Source organism: Chamaea fasciata, unplaced genomic scaffold, assembly GCF_029207755.1.
Source record: "Chamaea fasciata isolate MVZ Bird 193981 ecotype frontalis unplaced genomic scaffold, bChaFas1.0.hap1 SCAF_5, whole genome shotgun sequence".
Lineage (NCBI taxonomy): Eukaryota > Metazoa > Chordata > Aves > Passeriformes > Sylviidae > Chamaea > Chamaea fasciata.
The window spans coordinates 53,961,371-53,984,295 of NW_027094090.1; the positions used below are offsets into that span (position 1 = coordinate 53,961,371).

Consider the following 22,925-nt stretch of genomic DNA (forward strand, 5'->3'; position numbering starts at 1 on the left):
TCGTCAACAGCCTGAGTTCCCCTCAGGGGAAGTGTGTGTGCTTATGGACTGAGACCATTGGAGAAATTGGCAGCAGAGGGAAAACACGATTATGATTTGGCACTGTGCAGGTCTGGGATGCCTGGCTTGGAACAAAAGGTACTTTAAACCCCTGGAGTTCTGACAGGCAGAACATGAAGTGACTTTGTTGGCAGCTGTCTGTGTAAATCTCCATTAGCTCTTGCTGCCCTGGCTTTATCCGTGGTGGACCATTCCACAAATTAATTGCCTTGTCAATTATTTTTTCTAAAATCCCGGCCCACCTGGGAGCACTAAAAGAAGCTCAGATTCACTTAGAGGCCTTGCAACTTCCAAACTTTTTCAATATGAAAACCACCATAAAGAGTCGGTGAAAGTACTGGATTTTCCATGAATTAGTGAACAAAACAACCTCCTCGTGCTTGCTTTTCTTAGTTCTTGGTACACCCACATATATATGTGCACATCCAGGTGTAGTGCCAGAGATCTCAGTTTGAAAACAGATTTTCCTGAAGGCTTTTTCTGAAGGCTGTCAAATTGCCAAACATTTCAGAAGTATATATAAAAAAAGGTGACTTTGACTACCCATATTCATCGAGGAAGTATCTTACTAATCTGAGGCAGTTTGAAAATGACTCAATCTTACAAATAAGAATATATATTTCTCATATCCCTCTATCTGTTAGAGTAAATGTAGATATTAGTTGGGTATACCAAGTCTTTTTCTGTTTTTCAGCCCCCTCTTGCATCCTGGCCTTGGTTTTAGACATTGTATCAAAAAGCAGCGCCCCATGGGCTGACTGTGCGCCGGCCCAACAGGAAGCCTTGCTGTTTTCATTTGTCTCCTTTTTCATTTGTGCACTTAATGTGAGAACACCTTGGAAATGCTTCCTGGAGTACAAACCTGTTAAACTGAGGGAGGAATATGCAGGGATGGGGAATAAGGAAGTGCATTTGGAAGTCTCATGCTGTAAGCTCTCTGCAGAGAGCTGTGCTGTTAGTGCTCAGCCCACTCTCCTGCCTATTTTTAAAACTAGCCTCCCTAAAATCTCCTTTCTAACTGTAGTGCAGACCAATAAGGTGGAGCACTTATGAGTCAGACTTTTATACCCTTGCCTTTTTTTCTAACTGATTGTTTTATAGGAATTTTTCCTTTTTAACGGGATTTCTTCTTGTGGCACTCACATTTACACAGCAGCAGAACTGCAGCCAGATAAGTCACCCTGGAGAATGCTCAGGCTTGGTATCATAATAAATCACCCCAAGACATTATAAAAAGAAGGGTTTGTTTTTAGGGAAAATAGGGATATGGAGTGTTTCCAGTTGGGTTATAGAACAAGTGGTATCTGAGCACTGAAGATGCTATAAGTCAGGGTAAAACATCCCAGCAGGACTTTTTATTTTCAGTCTTGATGATCAGCTCCTGGTATTTCAAGTCATTAAGCAGTCCACAGCTCTAGAAATAGCGCCATTTTATTAAGATTGTTTTCAGTTGTTGCCCTTAGTTTCACACTTGATAAAATTTATCTGGGCATTTAGCAGTTTTGATTCCTTTCCCTTGCAGAGGGAGGGAGGGAAAATGAAGGTAAGCTTTTTATTTCAAAAATAAAGCTGTGGCTGTCTTGTGTAGTTAGATAATTAAAAAACAAGGGGGCATGGGGGTGTTCTATAAAAATCCTTACCTGGATTGCGAACGGGTTCATCTGGAGCAGATTTCCCTTTTCTCTGCCTTTGATGTCACTTTATAACTCCAGGACAGCAAACTGACTTTCATGTCTGGTTTCTACTGTGAGGGTGGTGAGGCCCTGGCACAGGTTGCCCAGAGAAGCTGTGGCTGCCCCATCCCTGGCAGTGTCCAAGGCCAGGTTGGATGGGGCTCAGAGCAACCTGGAATAGTGGAAGATTTCCCTGCCCATGGCAGGGAGTGGAATGAGATTATTTTTAAGGTCCTTTCCAACCCAAACATTCTGTGAGTCTGGGATTCTGTGTGGGTTGTATATTCCTGCTTAGCCCTCATAGCTTATTGTAGTGCTAACTCTATTACTATATATTTTCTACCTCTCTTGAGTGTCTTTTGCAGATATTCCATATCAATTGTACACTGCTTAACAGAAGATCCATAAGGAATCAGGATCGTTGCTGCTAAGTACAATAGATCCACCAAATTGAAAGGTACAGCTTTTATTTTTCCCCAAAACTATTTGACTCCTGCAGTGCTTTATCTTTATGATAAATGATGCATTTGCCTACTGCAGCTAATTACAGAGCAATGAATCAAAATCTTTTATCTTTAACTCTGTCAGCTAACCAACTTTGTAAGCATTTCTATGCTGATATTACCATATCAATGGTCTATATATTTCAGAATTTTTATGTTTTTACAGTATTTGCCCTTTTCTATTTATGCTGGGCCATCAGCCTTGTGGATAACAAATTTTTTCGTTCTGTTTTGTTTTCTTTGACTACCTAAAAAGAAAAAAAAATAACAAGCAGCGAGAAAATAAATCTGCAGGTTCTCTCTTTCCTTAGTAGGTTTATCTTGCCATCTCAGGGATGGCTAGATTGTGATAGGAAGGAAAATGACACTTTGACAGATTCTCATTTGAATATTGTCTTGCAGAGCCTTATACCACCTTCCAAAACCCCTCCTCTGAAGTCAGAGTCAGTAGCAGCCAGTGCCCACTGCTGTCTGACTCTAGATAAGATTTTCCTTGTGTTCCCTACAAAGGTGATTGTGTTGCCAACAGCTGAAGTTGTGCTAATCCAATACAGCTCTCCACACTCCAGTGTCCCACCAGGGAAAGGAGGATGCTGAAAGGACAGGAGACTCTGGCATGACCACAGGTGAGGTTGCCTTCCCTGGGAAAGTTGTCCTGCTCCATCCCAGCCCACAAAATCTGCTCCAAACAAGGCTTGCCCAAATTCCAACCCAAACATCAAATGGCATCAAGGTAAAATGACCTTCCTGGAGTCCAGGTCGATGGAAACATCAGATCCTGCTCTAAGTACAGAGGAAGGTTGTCCAGCTTTTGTTTATAGATAATTCTTCATGTAACTATAGAAATATCTGGTGTTCACTCACTCCATTGTCCATTCCAATTTCCAGACAAGCTTTCAGCCTTCGTCATCTGAGCCCTTCTTTATCTATTGCCGTCACCTGAAATCTTAACAAAAAGAAATCCTACAAAAGAATGTAAATTATATGCATTTTACTCTATTTTGACAGTCATCTTAAAAGCTTTACAAAGAGATGGTTTGTGATTGTTTTGGTTTTTTCCTTTTTCTTGTTTGCTGAAAATTGCCCAGGCTTTGTTGCTACAAAAATAAATTGTAACAGATGTCTCAGCACCCACATGGAGCTATGAGAACATCACATCCAGGCACACTCCAGAGGCTTGGTGGAGGTTGGGAGCTGAGCAAGGGTTTGGGGCTGTTTTTCAGCAGATATTTGACTTCAGGTAAAATGAGTCAAGAACCACAACTCTTGCAGACACAGCTGTTCATTTGTGGTGCTTCTGTTTGGAGACACAGCAGATTCCAACCCAAACAAATGTGGCACAGCACTGAAAACCAGGCTTCTCCTACTCTGTGTTGGGCAGCTGATTTTGCTGGCAGCACCAGCTATTTTTTTTTTTCCTTCCTGTTTGTGGCACTGCTTATCTTGCAATAGGTGATATGAAGTGGCTCAGGAGCGGCTGTGAAGCACAAATAACTTGTGTTTGTAAAGCAGTCCAAGGCACTTGGACTGAAAAAAGGTAGGAAAGTGTCACCTCTGGCTACAAGCAGGGTCAGGATCTCCACAGCAGCCTGGCTCTAGTAGCAGTAATTTCTGCATGATGACATGCCAGGGGTCACTTATTACCTCTCAGGGCTGCTATTTCTGCCAGGCATGTGTCCTCTTTGGAGAGGCCACCTGACATCTCATGAAGGCTTCATCAGCTGTAATGGGCTGTACACAGTAATGCCTGAATGAGAGAAAAACCTTCCACTCTGAAAATGTGGGAGGTGGCCACTCTGGCCTGAAATAGGTGTAAAATATCCCCACTATTATTTTCATGTATGCCCAGAGCACTTGTAAGGCCCTGCAGGGGTCAGGACCCCTGTGCATCAGGAATCATCTGCAGGCAGAACAAAGCAGCAGCTTGTAATAGAATCATAGAAATGCTAAGGTTGGGAAAAACCTCTAAGATCATCGAGTCCAACAATTTATTTAGCACTGCCATGTCACCACTAAACCATGTCCCCAAGTGCCACACAGAGGCGGCAATAGATGGGGCAGGTCAAATGAAAAATAGAAGGAAACAAGGAGATGCGATTAAACAGTACAAGTTATGTCACCCTGTGGCCTTAAACACATTCCAAGCTTTTGCTGGCATCCCTGCAAGAAAGGTCAGATGAGACATGGGAATGTGAAGGGGGCAATGATAGTTTCTCTGGATGTTCCTCAGTGGCATCTTGCATGGAGGCTGGGGGGCAAAACACACAGGGACTGCTCAGGGTGAAGGAAACTACAAGGAGTTACACCAATAGAGGGGGAACAATAGAAAAGTCACAAAAGAGAGCAAAATTACTAAGCAGACACTTGCTGGATAAACCTGGGAAGCTTTTAAACTAAGTTTCCAAACAATGAGAGAAAAAAATGTGCCTTTCTCCCCAGCTGCTGCTGTGCCTAGGTAAACAGCTCAGGTAGAGGCAGAGTGCACAGGGGATGCTCTTAGACCCCAGTCAGGTTGAAGTGATATCATTAACCTTTCCTTAAATGTTTGGAACTTCCTGTGATGATCAAATAAATAAATAAAGCCCCACAGGTTTTGCTGCTTTCTCTCTGTCTGAGCTTGGGCATTTTTGGAAGCAGATGCAAAATTAAGTTTTGAATGAAAATGACTTTATATCCTGCTGAGCACAACCCCTGAGAGCAGCAGCATCTTTTGAAAAGTACCACACACCTTGCACCAGAACAACTCTTTAGAAAGAGCTGTTCAGTTTATCCCAGCACTTTGTGCCTTCTCCTTTTGATTTTTTCTCCTCCACAAAGGAGATCTCCAAGTAGGCACAAAGCCCACCCAAACTGACATCAAAACTCCTTCAAGAAATCAAACTCACTGCCCCCTGGCCTTGCTGCATATAGATCAGAATTAGTCTTTCTTCATATGATAAAATGATGATAAAAGCCAGTGGGACTGAGATGAGTTTCTGCATCTGACTGAAACACAACAGATAGGAGACAATGTGCTGCATTTCTGTGCATCCGCTGTTTGCTGTGCTCTTGAAACTGGTTGTATGTGTGTAAATACTTCACATATACACACACATATAGATGATATAGATAGATATAGACATAGATATAGATATATAGATATATAGATATAGATATAGATATAGATATATAGATATATAGATATAGATAGATGTAGATGTGGGTGGATGTGGAAGCAAACTTGCCATGTCCCAAAATAGTCTTTTTGAGTAAATTAATAAAACCACTCACAGTTTAGTGGGTTGGTTTCATAACAGACAAGTACATCTCTGGTGGGTTAGAACATGCCAGTTAAAAAGACAAAGAAACATAATTCTCCTTCATAAATTGACTAATTACCATGAAAACTTTGTGACTTGGGAAGTCTGAATTGTTCTGTTGCAGACAATATGTAAGTAGATCAGTGTTCCAGTTTAAAATGAAGCTTCCCATACCTCAGACAGGAAAATATCTAAGCTCTGCTTTGAGTTTGGTAAAAATGCCAGCTACATATTTACCAAAATATTTAAAGTAGTGAGCATGTGTTACATTACATGACTTTAAATGAAATTTGTGTCCTGCTGTGTCCCCCAGAATTTTAGAGGCAAAGAGGAAGGAGACAGGGAAAAGGAGCAGGCAGAGCTGAACCCACTCCACAGACTGAAGATGTCCATAATGCCTGGAGGCACTGCTGGAAATCCCCTCCTATGTACACTGAACTCCTTGAGGACCAAGAACAAAGTTCTGAAACAATTCTTCTGTCTTAAATCTTCTTGCACATGAGGAGGATGCAGGTCCCAGCTCGACAAGTGGGAAAGAACCACTGCAAGGTGCAAGGTGTCTCTGCCAGACTGGGATGTACCCAGGGCTCTAGCAAATAGCAACAGCAAAATCAATCACTCCCTTACAGGAATAGCAGCCGTTTCCGCCACTGTGACCCAGGATGAAAGTTTGGGTGGGTTTCTCCATTCTCACTCTGACATGAAAAAGAAATCAGTAGATCTTTGTCTCTAAATTTTAACTGCTGAGCCCCTGTTTGTCTTCCAGCGTGGCTTTTTTAGAGCACAGTAGGAACATTTGCTCTCCCCAAACTTTAAGTGAGATTATTTTCCCATACAGTCACACAAGTTGAGATGCCATGGACTTTAAGAAAAAAATTATCTATCTATATATCTATCTATCTATGTATATCTTGAAAATTGTGTTGGCATCACGGTCATTTGGAGAACCCGGACTCTTGTTCATGTGAGGACAAAGCTTTATGGGCTTCATCGTTTATTTCACTCTAAACACAATTCCTCCTTTGTTGGTCAAAGAACTGAATAACCACAGTTCCATAGAGTTCAGCATATCCTTTATTTTCATTTTCAGGGCAGAGTCTGTCACAAATGAGATCTTGGTTCTTACAAACAGTTTGCCAAAAGCTTAAATGCAGTCTGTGCCATGGGGAAAAGAGTGGGAAAGACTGGAGACCTCTGCTCTGGTTATATCGGGATACCAGCTGTCAGATCTCATCATCCTTGGGATAGCAGTACGCATTTTCCATCACAAATGCCATTAGAAGCATCAGAACAGAGCCTTTGATAACAAACAAAATAGCAATAGCTCACATGAATTACAAAACAGCTGAAGAGAAAAGGCTGTGAAAGAGAGTTACCCAGAAAATCATTTGGTGAAGGGCTGAAAGTGGCTACTTTTCACTTAGGAGAATCAGAAAGTTCCTTGTTGGTAACAGAGTATCAAGGCACATCAGAGATTAGAAGACAGGCAGTTATTGAAGGAGAAAAGACAGAGCTGTGTCCATACAACTAAAATGCAAATGAGGAGCACAGGCAAAGGAGAGAGAAGCTCATCTGCGAAACAAATGACAACTCAGATGGGATGAACTCAGTTAAAGAACCACTCAGTTAAAGTCCTTGCAGTCACACCTGTACAGAGATGCTTCAGCTTTCCATGCACTTTACAGACTCAGCTACTCAGCAACCTCTGCTCTCCATTTAGAGTTATTTGGAATGATGTGTTTCCGTAAGGAAATCCTGCCAGAGCTGTATCTGATGTATTAGATAGTGATAGAGGGAGACCAAAAAAAAAAAAAAAAAATAGTGTGAACTGACTGGTTAAAATAACTGTTCCTCTTTTCAACCTTCATAATTCTTTCCACTTGCCTCATTTTACTTTTGCTGGTGCAAGTAACATTGTGCTGATATTTTGATGATGACTCGATGCAAATATCTTCTGGAGCTGATTTCATAGGTCATGGCTGGAACTAAAGAACTTAATGCAAGGAAAAATGCTTTGCTGAGTGCTGTTAAAACTCCTGCAGAACTGATGATGGCAACATCCAAAATTCTTCTCACTGAGCCAGAAAGACCAAGCTTGCACGTGCCCTCCTTGAGCAGCTCCTAGGAGGAGAGGGAGGAATTCTCATAGCAGCCAGGGCCAGGCCATAGCTGACACATCACCTGAATCTGCTTGAAAAGCATTGATAAGGAGACCTGGTTTTGGCTGGAATAGAGTTAATTTTCTTATTAAGAGCTGGTACAGTGCTGTGTTTTGGACTTAGGATGAGAATAATGCTGATAACACACTGATGTTTTAGCTGCTCCTGAGCAGTGCTTACTGTAAATCAAGGACTTTTCAGTTTCCCAGGCTCTGTCAATAATCAGGTGGACAAAAAGCTGGGGGAGACACAGCCAGAACAGCTGACCAAAGCTGGCCAAAGAGATATTCCATACCACAGAACATCATGCTCAGTATAAAAACTGGGGGGAGCTGGCTGGGAGCTGCCAATCCCTGCTCAGGAGCAGGATGACCATTGGTCAGCAGGTGGGGAGCAACTGTACTGTGCATCCCTTGATTTTCTTGCCTTTGATTCCTCCCTCTCTTTTTACTATCACCCTTTTCATTACTATTAATATTATTATTGTATTTTAATATTTTTTTTCAATTACTGAACTGCTCTAACATCAACACATGGGTTTTACTTCCTTTTTTCCCCAATTCTCCTCCTCATCCCAGTGTTGGGGAGGAATGAGGGAGCTGCTGTGTGGTGCTGAGCTGTCGTCTGGGGTTAAACCATGACATAAGGAAATACACAACGCCCTGGTAGGAAGCCTGGGCTGGGCTGGCTGTGACAGGCCACTGGAATTACTTCCTTGCAATTTATCCCATCAAGACCAACACGTCATGGAGGAGGAAATGCACAGAGATATTTCCAAGGACAAGGTCACCGTATCTGCCAGTAGCAAAGGCAAAAACAGGAACAACACTCCCTTCTGTCCCAACAGCATAATTATTCTGATCAATTTTATTTTATAAGTGTCATTAGGACACTGCTGGGGAAAAAAAATATGATACTTAAAATACAGCAACTACTTGGATAAAAAGGGGAAATGATATGGAACTAAGATTGCAGAAAAATACAAGGAAATTGCAAGTTTAACCATAAGTGAAACAGGAGCCTGGGCAGAACTGATCACACTTCTGAGACCTGCATCAATGTGAAAGAAAAACCTGCAAGAAGAGAAATCTTAGATGAGTGACTCATGTGGTATTCGTTTCAGGCAGGGGAAGTGACAGGTTGCAGTGAGAACCAGTCACTTTCCTGGCTCCAAAGCCGTGAATGCAGCTCAGTGGGAGATCCCAGACCTCTGGAGAGACTGAGGGGCTCTGATTGAAGGATTTCTGCTCTACCCCATCCACGATAGAGCCCCAAACGCTTGGCAGGGGACCTCTGGTGTCTGTCTGAGCAGTGTGAAGTAAAAGTCAAGAGTGATTTGTGTGTGCATAGCTGTGAACACACAACTGAAATAAACAACCCGGCAGCAGTAAATCTGCAGGAAATAAAAGAAGCAGAGCTTAGAGACTGCAAAAGCGGTACCCCTACCCTCCTCTCCTCAGGAGGCGGTCAAAGGCTGGTGCAAATCCCTTTGAAGTTAAAGGGAACAACTGTGTGTTTCTAGTGAGCCCCTCTGTCTCCTTTGTTTCTAACTCAGCTCTCAGTGACAGAGCAGCAATGCAATTTAAGGCATATGAGGAAACCAGAAGAAGACTTTTCATGGTTTCTTTGATTTTTGATTTTGTTTTTTTTTTTTCCTTAGGTCATCTGGGATACTTCAGAGGCTGTTCATATGAGTGCAGAAAATAGCAGAGAGGTAGCCACTCATGGAGAATGGAAATGTTACACTGTTTTAATGAATGCAAATCATTTAGGTGACTGGAAAGCCCTTCAATGTAAAGGGTTAGTAATTACCAACAAATCAGTAATAAGAGCAAACCTGTTTTCTGTGGTCTGGAGTGTCCAGTCCTCTCCTTCTACCCTTCCCTCACATAATTAAAACTAAATTGATTGATTGCTATGGTCTCTACTAAGAAACTGGAGGTAAAGGAAGAGGCAAAGTAAGGCATAATCCTTCAAGTGAATGGAAAATAAACCTGGTGAGGCAAGAGACAACTGTTCTTCACCCTGTGCCATACTGCTAACCCCAGGGTCTGAAGTCTTACAGCATATGCTGTCAAATGTAGTCACTTTGCTCTGCGTGAACAGGCACCTAAATGTACCAAGTGTCCCCTCTCCCAGTGTGTCTTCCCAGCAGCTCCAGGTGACAAACCTCAAATCTGTTTTCCTCCCCTGATATTACTCAAAGTGATGGTGGGGTGAAATTATCGCCAGGACCATGGAGCAGAGGAAGAGCTCAAGGGAGACAAGAATTTGAACAAAAGATTGCTGCTCTAGCCAGTCACCCTCTCCTATCTGTAATTTAGATAATATTCAACAACTGCACAAACAAAGCCATGCGACTGGTAGGGGTTTTTATTTGCTGAGAGAATCATTAGCAAGTGTCTGTCTTTCTAAGGTTTCTCTTGCCTGTAAAGATGCTTTAGGATGGTGAGATGGGTGCATTTGTGTATCTTCCTTAACAAAATGCCTCCCACACCCACGACTTGGGTGGTCCAGGGCACTAAACAGCCCCCAGGTTAACAGTGCATTAATCATCAGTTTCTGAAGGGCAAAGCAATCTACCACAGCAAACAGAAGAGGGTTTGATTAACAGTCCATTCCTCTTTCCTCTAACCTTTGCAGGAGGACATGCACAAGACATCATTCCCTGATGTGCTCCCTATTGCTTTGCTAATTCTCTTTTCGATTCCAAAGGCAGGAAAGGGAGCCTTCCCATCAGTGTTTCACCAAAGAGCTGGGGGTTTACACGCATTAATGCAAGCCATGACCAACATTGACCTGCTTTTTCTCGTGTGGCATCAGACAGCTTACATGAGATAGAGCTCTATTTTCTTTAAAACCCACATTGTTTCAGGTGTGCATAAGACATAATTTAAATTCCAGTTGATACGTAATGTACAAAACCCTTCCTAAACTAGAAACAAAACATAAAACCTTGTCCAAGAGAGTAAAAGGACTCCTGGGGTTCTTTATCTATACAGTTCATATAGATCAGGAAGCCCCATAGATTTTCTCCCAACTCAGGGATTCTTTTACTTCCACCCAACAAATGTCAAGTATCAAAACCACCAGAGCAATGACTTAGTCCACATTTCATTGCCTGCACTGGAACAAAGGTTTTTGTGTAGTCTGTGAAAGCAACCTCCAACCTCTATAAAATAATTATGGTCACAAGGAGAATTTTCAGGAGGATTTTCCAAAATGTATTAAAAACTATTTATTTATGACAGCACAATTAGAAAGCTGCAGCAATAGGAATCAGAATAAAACCCTAGGAACATAAATGATCTCTAAGAAACTTCAGAAAAAGGCAGTCCAGACATATTTGTGCTGTAGGCACGGACTGCCTTAACCATTTCCTTACTTTTTGTACATCTGTGATTCCAACCTTTCCCATGCATGAATAGGCAATTGAAGTGCTAAAATAATTCTGCATAGAGAAGGAAAAAAAAAAAAAGCATGCTAGCTGAAACAAGGCTCTTCTCCTGTTTAACATATCTATCCCAATTATTTGCAAAATAGGACTTTCACTCTGTTAATTACATGTGCAATAGCAATTCAGGTTACTGACAGGAAAAAGCATGTAATAATTGCACAGGAAACTCAAATGGGTGTTTGCCAACCTTCTCTCTGAAGTTACAGATTTCTAAATATCATAGATCTCGACTGTGAAAATATCTTGATTGTGAAAACTATATACTTCCATCACAAAAACATGACTGGGTTTTTATCCAGTTTACTCTCCTGATGTGTGTCTTGGTATGGAAATGTTGCATTTCTTGCCAAAGTTTGCAAAACACAAGCACTGCTTTTGCCTCTCAAACAGCCTGTTTTGCTCCCAAATAACAGCACCATTCTTTTTTTAGCTCAGGTACTTGATACCAGCAGGTGAGAAAAGAAATCCTCAGATATCTTACCAAAGACTCTGCTGTTCTTTGACTCTGCACAGTATCAGAGCACAAAAACATGTGGTGGAATGAGCAGCCATGTCTGTTTCAGTAGAATATTTTTTAAAAGCCAGGAATATAACTCGTGAAACTGCTCTTCTCCCAGCTTCTGCCGTGCCGTTGCACATCCCTGCAAAGAAGAATTAAAATTTGAGGTTTATTTCCCAAGGTTCGACCCGGAGTCAGCTCTGTAATTGAAACAGCCACGCCTCACACAGCAACAAAACTGAAGGGGAAGCTGCCAAAGGTTAATCTTTCCTCTGGTATTTCTACCCCCGCTTTGCTTGGCCGGAGTTGCTCTTGGGCTCAATTAAGCAGGACAATGAGACTATTAAGCACTTTGGTTTTGTTTTGCATGCTATAGAAACCCTAATTCCCTCCTGGGAGAGGATCTCTGTAAGAGCAGCGTCTGCAAGAGAAAGCAGCCACCTCTCCGGGGGATAAGGAGCCTTGCATCCCATGTTTCACACTGCTCAGCTCAGATAGCTCCTCACCAGTGATGCTGGAGAAGGTTGAGTCTTTAAATTTGATTGAGTTAAAATGAGCGAGTATTACTTCATCTGTGTGCACAGAAAATATTTTAGCCACTAAATATTTTACCTAGAACCAGTCATACTTTCCATCTTCTCTCCCCCCAATTCTGTCCTGTATTAAAACTAACAAAAATTGGCATGAAGTTTAAGTGAAAAGTGATTCCAAAAGGCTACAGTATGAAATCCTTCATGCCTGATGTGAAATTAAAGGACATTGCTGGCAGTGTGTATACTAACTGTTTTGAAAAGAGCTAAGTCAGGCTTAGTGGCCATATGCAAACAAGGTCCGGGCAATACACCCAGCATTGCTCCATCTGGCATTCAAACCCCAGGCTGTTCCCAGCCCAGCTGTGACTTCAGGCTGAGTACCAACCCACTGCCTGCTGGGGACTAGAAAAAGGTATTCCTCTCCAAAATGTGTGGCCTCAATAATATTGTGCAGTTTCTTTCCCGTTGTTTTTTTGTTTGGTTGGTTTTTTGGGTTTTTTTGTTTTGGGTGGGGTTTTTTTGTTTGTTTGTTTTGTTTTGGGGTTTTTTGGGGTTTGGTTTTGTTTTGTTTTTGATTTTTGGTGGGGTTGTTTGGTTTTTTGTTTGTTTGTTTTTGGGGTTTTTTTTGTTTGGTTGGTTGGGTTTTTTTTTTGGGTTTTGTTGGTTTTTTTTTTTTTTCCACTTTGTAACATCAAACACTTTCTACTAAGGGATTCTGGATAACAGCCTGGCTTGAATAACACCATTTAAAGAGTCATATCCTTCTGCAGAAGAGAAGGAGGATTCCTGCACTTTTGCATGAGCACGTGGAGCCCACAGGGAAAAGAGATGCTGTGAAGAAGGAGAGCACTGACAGATGATACAAAGGCATATTCAAGCCACAGCAACAGGTCATCAATAATCACCCCCTGATTAGGGAACTTTTCATCCATCCCCAGGTACACCTCCAGGACTTGTCTTGCATCATCTTGTTTAGGGTCCCCCCCTTCTTTAGACAAATGCTGGCTCCCAGCCTGATACTCCTCCTGTGTAGAAGGTGTCGCACAGATGATGCCGGGATTTTTCCTCCTGGGAAGTTTTCTGGCCCTGGCTCATCACTGCTCTGCATGTGGGGCAGAGTAGAGGCATGGCAGCTCAGGAGGTTTACAGAGCCAAGTGGGCACACGGGCTTTGCTGAGTTCATCTCCATTAAGCCCAGGCTCTGTCAGGTGCACAGCCCTGCCTTACACAGCACTTGCTCCCACAACAGCCCAGTTATCACTGCAGAGCCAACCAACTTCAGAGGCTGTGGAGAGGGAACTGAGGGAGGACATCAGCACCATCCACATCTCACATGTGTCCTCAGTCAGCAGACCAAGGTAAATCTGCCTCTGGCTGGCCACGCCAGAATCCTACACGTGGAATCCCAGCTCCTCACTCGGCACTGCCCACATCTGAACCTGCAGCTTTGCCAGTCATCTCAGCCCACACCTGCCTCTGAGACCGGCTCTCCCTCATTCCCCTGGCATGGGTGCTGCTCCCAGGTCACTGTCTAAAATCACCTCCCCTCGTGGCAGGATGATTCCTAGTGGTGTTAAATGGAATGCACACCTGTGATGCAAGCCAGGGTTGCTATGGTGCTGATCCTCCCAATTATTTTTGTACACTTGGCAGGCCTCATCATCCATCTGGAACTGGCAAAACAGCAACATCAAAATCTAATGGAGTAAAAATAAAACCTCTACAGGACAGATATAAATTACTAATAAGCTTTTCACAATGCCAGCATGTGCCAGCCAGATATATTAAAAAAAAAAAAAAAAGCTCAGGTTGCTTCTGCTCCTTCCTCCCCTGTGCCACTTAGGGATTTCCTCCACCACAGGCAATCGTGGATATGATTTCACCTCACTAAACCTCACCATGCACAAGCACAGCTATTTTTTTCCAATTTACTTCTGAAAGCTAATCCATCTTAGAACTGCATGAGGGATAGCAAATCTGCTTATCCGGTGCACACAGACAGGTGGCACAGCAGAGTGGAAACTTGAGTCAAGGATGCTGATCAGAATTCACCTTGCAAAATATACGTTCATGCTGGAGGCCCTCAAGTTCAGGCTCAGGTCCATCAGGCACTCCAGTTGTTCTAGCATCCTGACCTCCGAAATGGGATTGCGGGTTTTAAACATTAAAGAGTGCTCCAAGTGCTTTCTTATCCATGCAGAAACTGCAGGGTACTGCAAGCTTGAGTTCTCCATACCTGTCACAGCCCAGGGTAACAGCCCTATGTGATCACTTCTGCATCCATACCTGCACATACACGGCCTGCATGGAAAAAGCAGCTGCCACAGGAGCCACAGGCTGGCAGAAAGGCTGACATTGCTGCTGTCACTGTGCTTGTGCTGCAAGCGACATGGTCCTGGCTCCCTCAGACAACTCCAGATGTGCACCCCAGCACATCCTCGGCACAGCCCTCTCTCACACCCTGACAGAGAAGATGCCTCAGAGGGCTCAGTGAAATGCAAATGTAGCTGGTTCAAAAAGGAAATGAAATTCTGAAGGTTTGAACAGGAAACAGCCTGGGGGTGGAGAAAGGCGGCTGAATGCCTTTCATTGAAATGCAAAGAGAAAATTTTCTTTCTCAGGAAGAGCAAAAACCCCCCTCAGGGTGATAATTTTGTTAAGGTAGCAAGAGAGTAACTGGTAGCATAACCTATTCTGGACTGGTCCTGAGAAACCATGCGAGTTAAATCATCCTCGGTGTTTTCCACTGCACGACACTTTCTGCTTTTATTTGTCACTGCTGTCTTGAAATATGTGGGAGGAGAAAAATTTAAATACACGGGGAAGAAAAAGTCTATCAAGTCTTAATGAGAGCAGAAATTATGCAAAAAGAAACCACTCCAAGGTAATCCCAATGTGTCCCAAGCACACTGAGTAAATGACCATATGCCTGTGTTCCTTCTTAGCTGGAGTCGTTCATCTCTTCATCTGCCTGTGCTGTGCTCCTTCTTGGTGGCTGAACCTCTTGCATACAAATCCATCAGACTGCAGAGCTGCTTCCACAGTCATTTTGCCATCCTCTGAAGCTATTTTAGCTTTGCCAGGCAGTGATTGAGTGGATTCTTCAGAGCCAGTGCATGAGGAGAAAAATGAGAATGAATTTGGTAGGCAGGAAACTAAAGATTTGGCTTGGTCTGAAAAAGAGAGGCGCTGGTTCAACCCGTGGGGAGAGTTCGCTGGCAGAGAGAGCAGCAGAATGTGCCTGGGGGGGCCCTGATTCCAGCAGGGAGATTTGCCAGGGAGCAACGGGCTGTCCTGGCACACGGGGTGTCCTGGCACATGTGCCAGCAGTGAAGGCACAAGCCCTGTCCCCAGCTCTTTCGGCGTCCCTTCCCTCAGGGCACTCGCATTTCTCTTGCAGTCTCACTTGGTCTCTACGCACTGCTGCTGGTGCGCTGATCGGCGCTACATCCTCACACATCAGCCACACCTCCTGCTCTCATTCTCCAGGTTTTGTTTTACCCCTACCCGATCGCCCTGACATTACACATCCGCCTGTCTGTGTCACCAGAGCCCTGCCCCGGCTGAAGAGCAAAGAAACAAGCTGTGTCTGCAATGTTTTTTTGCAAATCAACAGACCAGTAAACTTTTTTCCCCTATGGTTTTTATCCTCCTTTGTACTTCCCAGACACCCAGTTTACACCATATGCTTCTGCCTGTTTATGTGTGTGCCAGCCTAAACTTTCCCTGGTCCACCCCTGCAATGTCTCCATTGCTGTCCTGTGATGACAGGAGTGACACATTCTGCCTCTTCTTTCATTCCAGCTTGTTCTGAGGACCATGCACGCTGAAAAATGCTGCAGAAGGAATGGAATCTGTTTTATGAAATGTCTCTATCACATGGACTCTTTGATGACTACAAAGAAAACAAACTCATAACTTTCAACACAGGAAGCCAGCATGAAAAATTCCCATCTCTTTTGCTGCTTTTTCATTGAATGTGTAAACAGCCAGTGGTTTTGAGAAACCAGCTTTTCCCGCATCTGCTACTGAACTGCCCAGGAGTTACTGGTAGTTCTCCAGAGATAACAGACAGTCACCCACAGGCAGCGCCTGTAAAATGATCATATGTGGAGCTGTGATATCTTTTAGGAGGCAAGGTAGAAAATAAAACAAGCAGCCTTGAAGAGGGGGATGAAAGTACTGGAGCTTTTTTCTCCCCAGCTCTAGTCCAGAGTGCTGAAGGAGGAGGTTGGTGCTCTGTTTGCTGGAGGAGACAGGGCTTGAGGCAATCAACTTCAGTGCTGGTTTTCTGTTGAGTCTAACAAGCAGCGCAATTACAGCCATCCTCTGAAGTGCGGGAGATAAAGGTTATCTCCAGTAAAAAGAATGCTGATATTTCTGTGTAGCCCTTGTTCACAGAGAGGAACAGCCAAGCAAACTCCTTGTGGTCTTTGGGAAACACAAAGGCTCTTCAGAGTTTATGTGCTGAGATAAGGCTCCTGGGAAAATTTTAACCTAACCTTTCTCCAACTGTTTGCTTTCACAGAAAAATCTATGTGTATCTATGTGAAGAAATAATAAAAAGAAAACTTAAAATAGAGATATATTATTTTTTTTACCCAAGTTTCACTTTCTACATGGGTAGAAACAGATCCAATTCCAGCAGGTCTAACTGGGAGATGACATGCCATTCTCTTTTGTTTTTTACCTCTGCTGTATTTCTTGTGTATTTTAGGCTCTCCTTCTGCCCTGTAGAACATGCAGATACAAAAGACTGTCTACTCACAGTTCCCATGTGGAGCCACCTATTGAAAAGAGAAGTCAGTTGTAAGCACTTAATAATTGGATTTACATATATCTGGATTACTAATAATTTTGGATACTCTATTTTACCAACACAGTACACGAACAGACAGTGCTGTCTTCTATGCACTGTTGATTATTTCTATTCCTTTTTGAGATGCTGCTTTGAAATCCTTTTCTGGATTCATCGAATCCAGGCTCTGAAGAGGAAGTGCACTGCTTTCTGCAGTTACTTTTTTTCTCTTGAATTTCCTGGTTTAAATTTCTTGGAGCATATTTTTGCCTGACTGGAAGAATATCTAAATGAATTGCTCCTGACAAAATGCAAACACCTGACACATCAGGGAACAAGTTACTTTAATTGTGAAAACAAGAAGATATTTGTCTAAACAACACTATAGCTGTTTTAAGGAAGTAAATACAAGAATGACTAGATAGGAAATGCTTTTCATCTGCTAAAGCAATTTCTTGTATTCATTTCAGGCAAAGACTACAACGAGCATTCCCACTGAGGTAAATGACCTAAATAAGGGTAAGTGCTACCCAAGGTAAAAAAGTTTGCAAGCCTCTGAGACAACCAGGTTGCAGAAATGGGATCTTTGTCCTTGTGAGGGGTCATGTGAGCCAAGGAACATGGATTTACCTCCCAGAAGGGCTGGAAGCTATATAGGCACCGGAATTGCTTGCTTGTGTCAGTGAGCAGTTCCAAATGCCTGTGGTGATCACATCCTTCAGTTACTGCACTACAGCAGGACTTCTGGATTTGCCTAATGATTACTTCCAAAAGTGTTAGTGGAGATGCTTTGTTAAGAAAATTTAAAACAAATTGTTTCATACACCTCTCTTTACCTGTAATGTAAAATTACCACGAAGAGGCGGCCATGAGATGAGATTTTTCCTTCTGAGGAATAAGCTTGAATTGAATGTTCCAGGAACTCTCCATGCTGGGATGCCAGAACTGAAGTGATCCAAATGTGTCTGGTTTAGATCAGGAGCTCATTCTGAAACAATTGTGGCCAGATCTCCTCAAGGTTTAACCACTGTACCATCCTACAGCTGGTGCTGCTTTGGGGACTCCTTGTCAGAGAATCTTTAGGAATTCAGCCCTGTGAATTCCAGCAAATGACAGATTTAGCAGCAAACTCCATCCCCAAGCTAGTGACTGCTGGAGGCTAATCTGTCCTCTGATTCTATGATTACCACCCTTCCCTTGGTTATCTCTCTTGTAGACCATGGAACACAGTGGAAATAAATAGTAACAGAGGCTGTCACACACAATGCTAATTATGCATTAAATGCTTCAGAGGTCCTGAGGGGGTTTTTTGCTTCATGATAACAATCTCGCTTTCTTCCTGATTTGGCAGAAAATCCAGTTACACAGAAATTATGAACCCCTGGGCCTTGACACAATCTTTACAGGCCCTTTTATATTGCTTCTTGGTCCTGCTGTCTCACAGATGGCCAAGCCTATCTGGAGTCATTTATTTGCTGTTGGTTTACATGCCTGCTGTAAAATGCTCTATTCCCTTTGCAAGAAACCTCAAGCTCCAACTCTAAGTTTGTGCTTTTGGACCACAGAGTCTATAAAATATCCTGGGTTTATGTTCTGCTGCACCTAGTGGATAGACAAAATTAAAGATAAAAAAATACACTTTCAAACCAGAAAAATAGTTGGAGCATGGGGGAATAGAAAGAGCAGTCAGTGCTTAGGTAAGGTTTCCTGAAGTTTTTTCTGGAAGAGAAGTGATGAGCTTGAAGGGACGACTAAAGGAAACTTAAATCTAGAGTGTCCATAGGAATAATTAAAGATGCCAGGCCTTTCATATGCATTACTGACACTGTGACTGAAACAAAAATCTGTTCCGTGGTCAAAAGAGGAACTGGATGAGAGAAAAGAAATCATGAGTTGAGCTGTGATCATTACAAATACTTAGGAGCTGGGTATTCACAGTACATAAATATTACCCTGACACAGAATTCAGGACAGGGTAGATTTCTCTGAGAACAGGGCAAAGCAGAACTTAGGAGGAGGATAAGATAGGCAGGGTGAGATGGATGTAACATGTGAGACACCATGACATAAGATTGCTTGTGCCATGATTGTGCCCGGAAACCTGAGTCAGATCCTGTGATCCCACAGCATAAAATGCCATGTCAATTTCTCAGAGGCATTCCCCCTAAAACACTTTAAACCTTCATCAAGAGCAGTGACCCTATCTGTTCCCGTTTGAGTTTCCACTGGCTTTTAGGTTAAAGCTCCAAGTAGAGCAAAGAGTAAAAAATACCAGTTGGGAGAATAAACATTACCCTGGCACACTCTGAGCTGGCCAGCTAAAGAATTTATCCTACCAGAGAATAAATATGAGGATGAAAGTTCTCAATAAAAACAGATTCCAAGAAAGCCATCCAATTGTATGGCTCTGATCTTCATTTTCTACCTGAAGGAAACCATAGATAAGTGCAAGCTGGGCTATCTCCACTGCGGTTTTCAATCTTCAGACCAGCTGGAAAGGGATAAGAATAATCAGGAGGCTCTGCATGCTCTGAGGTGGAGTGGCAGCAAAGAAGGGCTTATACAAAACTCATTAGGAAAGCACCCTTTATTTCCTGACCCAGATACCTGTGATAGGTGTGGGTTATGCCAGAGCCAGTGTGGGAAGCACAATGTAAACATCAGAGACACAGACATAATTAGTTACATAATTGAACAGATTCAGTGGCTCATGCACTTCACAATTACTTTTCCAAGGGATGTTGCTGTTACCTGCTGCTTGAGATAGAAATATCCACAACCTTTTGCAACACCAAATCTCACCTAATAAGACATTTCACCAGTGAAGAAGCACCCTGGTTTAAATAAAACTCCTAGAGCCATTGTCTGAGGCCCTGAACAGCCAGAAGCACTTAGAATTTCTCTTTTCCTATTTCTGTGGTAGCACTAGTGCCATTTTTACATGCTGAAGTGCCATCAGTTCCTTGAGGACTGGCCAAACCCCAGCGTTAGAGAGCAGTCTTTGCAAGGATCCACTGAGGCCCATTCACAAGGTAACCCGACCTGATTCAATTTTTCCCATCTGCTAAGGAGATCATGACAGAATTCATCATAGCTGCAGGCCAGGCAGGCAACAGAGGGAATCTGAGCTGGGGGTGGCACTCCTAGACCTGCTCCCTTTCCTTTGTTAGCCCGGGCACTCAGTGCTGCTATAAATACACAGCAGTCACTTGACCTTGGCAGTTGCTTTGGCTGCAATGATTCTCCTTTGCAGCTGGCAGGGGTTCAAGAGGAGCACATGCCCTGCTGCCCCTGCTGCTCAGCTGGAAGGAATGACCTTCCCCTTGCTCTGAAGGTGCAGCTTTGTGGGTGCCTTATGCTCAGCTAAGAAGGACGAACCCCAAACCAGTGATCCCCACATCCTTTTTTCCCGATACATATTCCTATTCACTTTTCAGACTGAATCAGACTGAATCAGACTAAAAATCAATCGGATTTTTTTCCCCTCCAACAATTCAGCCCACTTTCAGAGTGAAGGAAAAGAAAATGGAATCAACACATTTTTCCCCCCATGGCAAACATGAATTGGAACAGATGAGTCAAGATAACTTGTCCTTTTTCTTTCATTTAAGAAGACTAGGCAACTATAAATGTATGCTTTGTTTATCTAAAGGTAGATGAGAAAAACCCCATCATCAAAGTCTATATCCATCTTTCCTCTTCATAATTTCCCATTGAAGTTTTCTAAGCCAGCTGACCAGGACCCTCTAAAATACTACTGGGAGGTGAGCAGCCCTGCAGGCACTTCACTCTCTCAGTCTGTATTTTAGGATTAGTCATATTGTCCTCAGGATCACATGTCAGGTGCTGATATTCTGCCACTAATGTCTGTGAGGTGCTGTGTTTTCTCCAGTTAAATTCCTAGATCAACAGTTCACTGCTGAGCAAGCCCAGGACAGCTTTTGTCACATCAGGTTTCAGAATCACAGCCTCATGCCAGGCAGATCTTTCAATGAAGTGTTTTCCTTTACCGAGGAACCATCCATGGGAGGAAAGGCTGCCCAAGGCCAGTGCTCACTGGCATTTTTCATGGCAAAAACAAACAGAAGAGGGCAGGGCTATTTCTGCTTATTTCTTCTGCATTCCTGTAATAGCCAGCATCTTATAATGGGTATTTAGATAATATTACAGTTCACAAATGCTACGTTAAAAGGCAACTGAGATGTTGCCCAGAAGTCACAACTCTATTTTTTTTGTCATTTACAAAAAAATGAAGCAGAGCCCTGGCTGATTCTTAGAAGTGCTGCTGCTTCAGTTAATATCGATTTGAATGTTGTCAGAATGCCACACTCTACCAGTAGCACTTACTATGTGGAGCAGTGTAATGATGCCACAGTGGAACAGTTCCCTTAGACACGTGTCAGGTGTCCAAGGTGCCTGGGCTGATTCAGCAGGTTTTCTATGCAGAGGTGACATAAACTGTCCAGGAACAGGAGCTTGCTCTACAAGATGAGCCTCCCTGCCTGAAACTCTTTCCAAAGTCGAACTGCACTGCCAAATCCTTCCCAGTACTGATGGAGTTTTAGCATGGGCAGAATTAGAGGGAGAGAGAGAGTGCAAAGAGAACAGGAATAAGCACTTGATAAGGATAAATCATCCATGCTCATGCAGCTCATTCAGGTGCTCTCTGGAAGTCAGGAGAGCAAAAACTTGTTTATTTTATTAAAGGTTATTAAAATTACCTTCTACAAACAGGGACAGATGTCAAGTTCCTTCATTCCATGAAGGATGTGGGTCTGTAGATGCCCTCTAAGCGTACTTCCTATCACAGAGCAGGACAATTTAATTATGTTTTGTACAGCAATGGAACAACCGGAGAGAGAGTGGAATTTAATTACTTTTGTGGGTTTACTTGATTTGAAAGGTGAGCACCATGTCCACAGCAGTTCCAGCAGCTGCAATGGTATTGAACATCACTTGTGACATAATGTAGGCAGGCACAATATAATGTGAAATGTATTAAGCAGCATCACACTTTCAACAATTTCATTGAAGAATAGGTTTGCAGAAGTGAGTGATTACAGGGTGCATCAGGAAAAGTAAACAATAAGTTTAGGAAATCACAGAATTTTAAGGGGCTTTTAATCTACTCACTGATGAAGAAATACATGAGTATGTTAAGCACTGAAGGCAGTAGTGAGAAGAGCACCAGTCAGTAACTAGAGGGATGACTTGGGAAAAAATAGAGGGATTGACACTTATCCCATAATGTTCATTAATTGTTTGTCTTCAGTTCCATGAACTTTTCAAAACAGCTCAGATAAAGGCCTCTATTTCTCAGGCATTGATCCAGCCCAGCCAGGCACAGCAGTCACAGTGAAGTAATAAAAGAATAAGACAAATCTCGATCACACAAAATGCAGTTTTTATCTGCTTACAGGATAGTTTTAATGCAAAATGCTTCACTATTTTTTCAAACTTTAAAAACAAACCACTTCTAGTTGCACTTTTGGAAGCTGGAAGCCCCTGCCATCTAACATGCACCCTTCTAAATGTATTACTTTTAATTACTAGTCCAAGTACTGATCAATAAAACTAAAATCCAGGCAGGACAAATTGCTACGTACTTTCCTTAATGTGCCAAAAAGCAAATCAACAAACTGCAGGAAGCTTGTGACTTTCTGGATGTGTCTCAGCATTAACCTGCAAGTTTACAATGACAGGGAGATTTTGGGAGTACAAGCTAAATGCAGTAAATCTCTGGCACATGTCAAAGAAAAAAAAATTGTGGTGCTTATTTAGCCAGTGTAGCTCATATTAGTGCTGGGGCTGATTCAAGACAGTTTACAACAGGTTACGTCCATGGGTTGCTATTAATAAGAAGTGTTGGAATTACAACATCGGGCAGAGGAAGAAGCATTCACGGACACTAAACTGAGCTGAGTGAAGGCAATTCACACCCCCA

The 22,925-nt window shown here is 42.8% G+C and overlaps 1 long non-coding RNA gene across 1 annotated transcript; it reads left to right on the forward strand.

Moving 5' to 3' along the window:
• The first annotated feature begins 2,106 nt into the window (after nucleotides 1–2,106).
• On the forward strand, nucleotides 2,107–9,663 carry LOC136290262 (uncharacterized). The gene is made up of 3 exons (XR_010721063.1): nucleotides 2,107–2,190; nucleotides 2,747–2,862; nucleotides 9,355–9,663. It is a non-coding gene; the product is annotated as an uncharacterized lncRNA (long non-coding RNA).
• The last annotated feature ends 13,262 nt before the right edge of the window (nucleotides 9,664–22,925 follow it).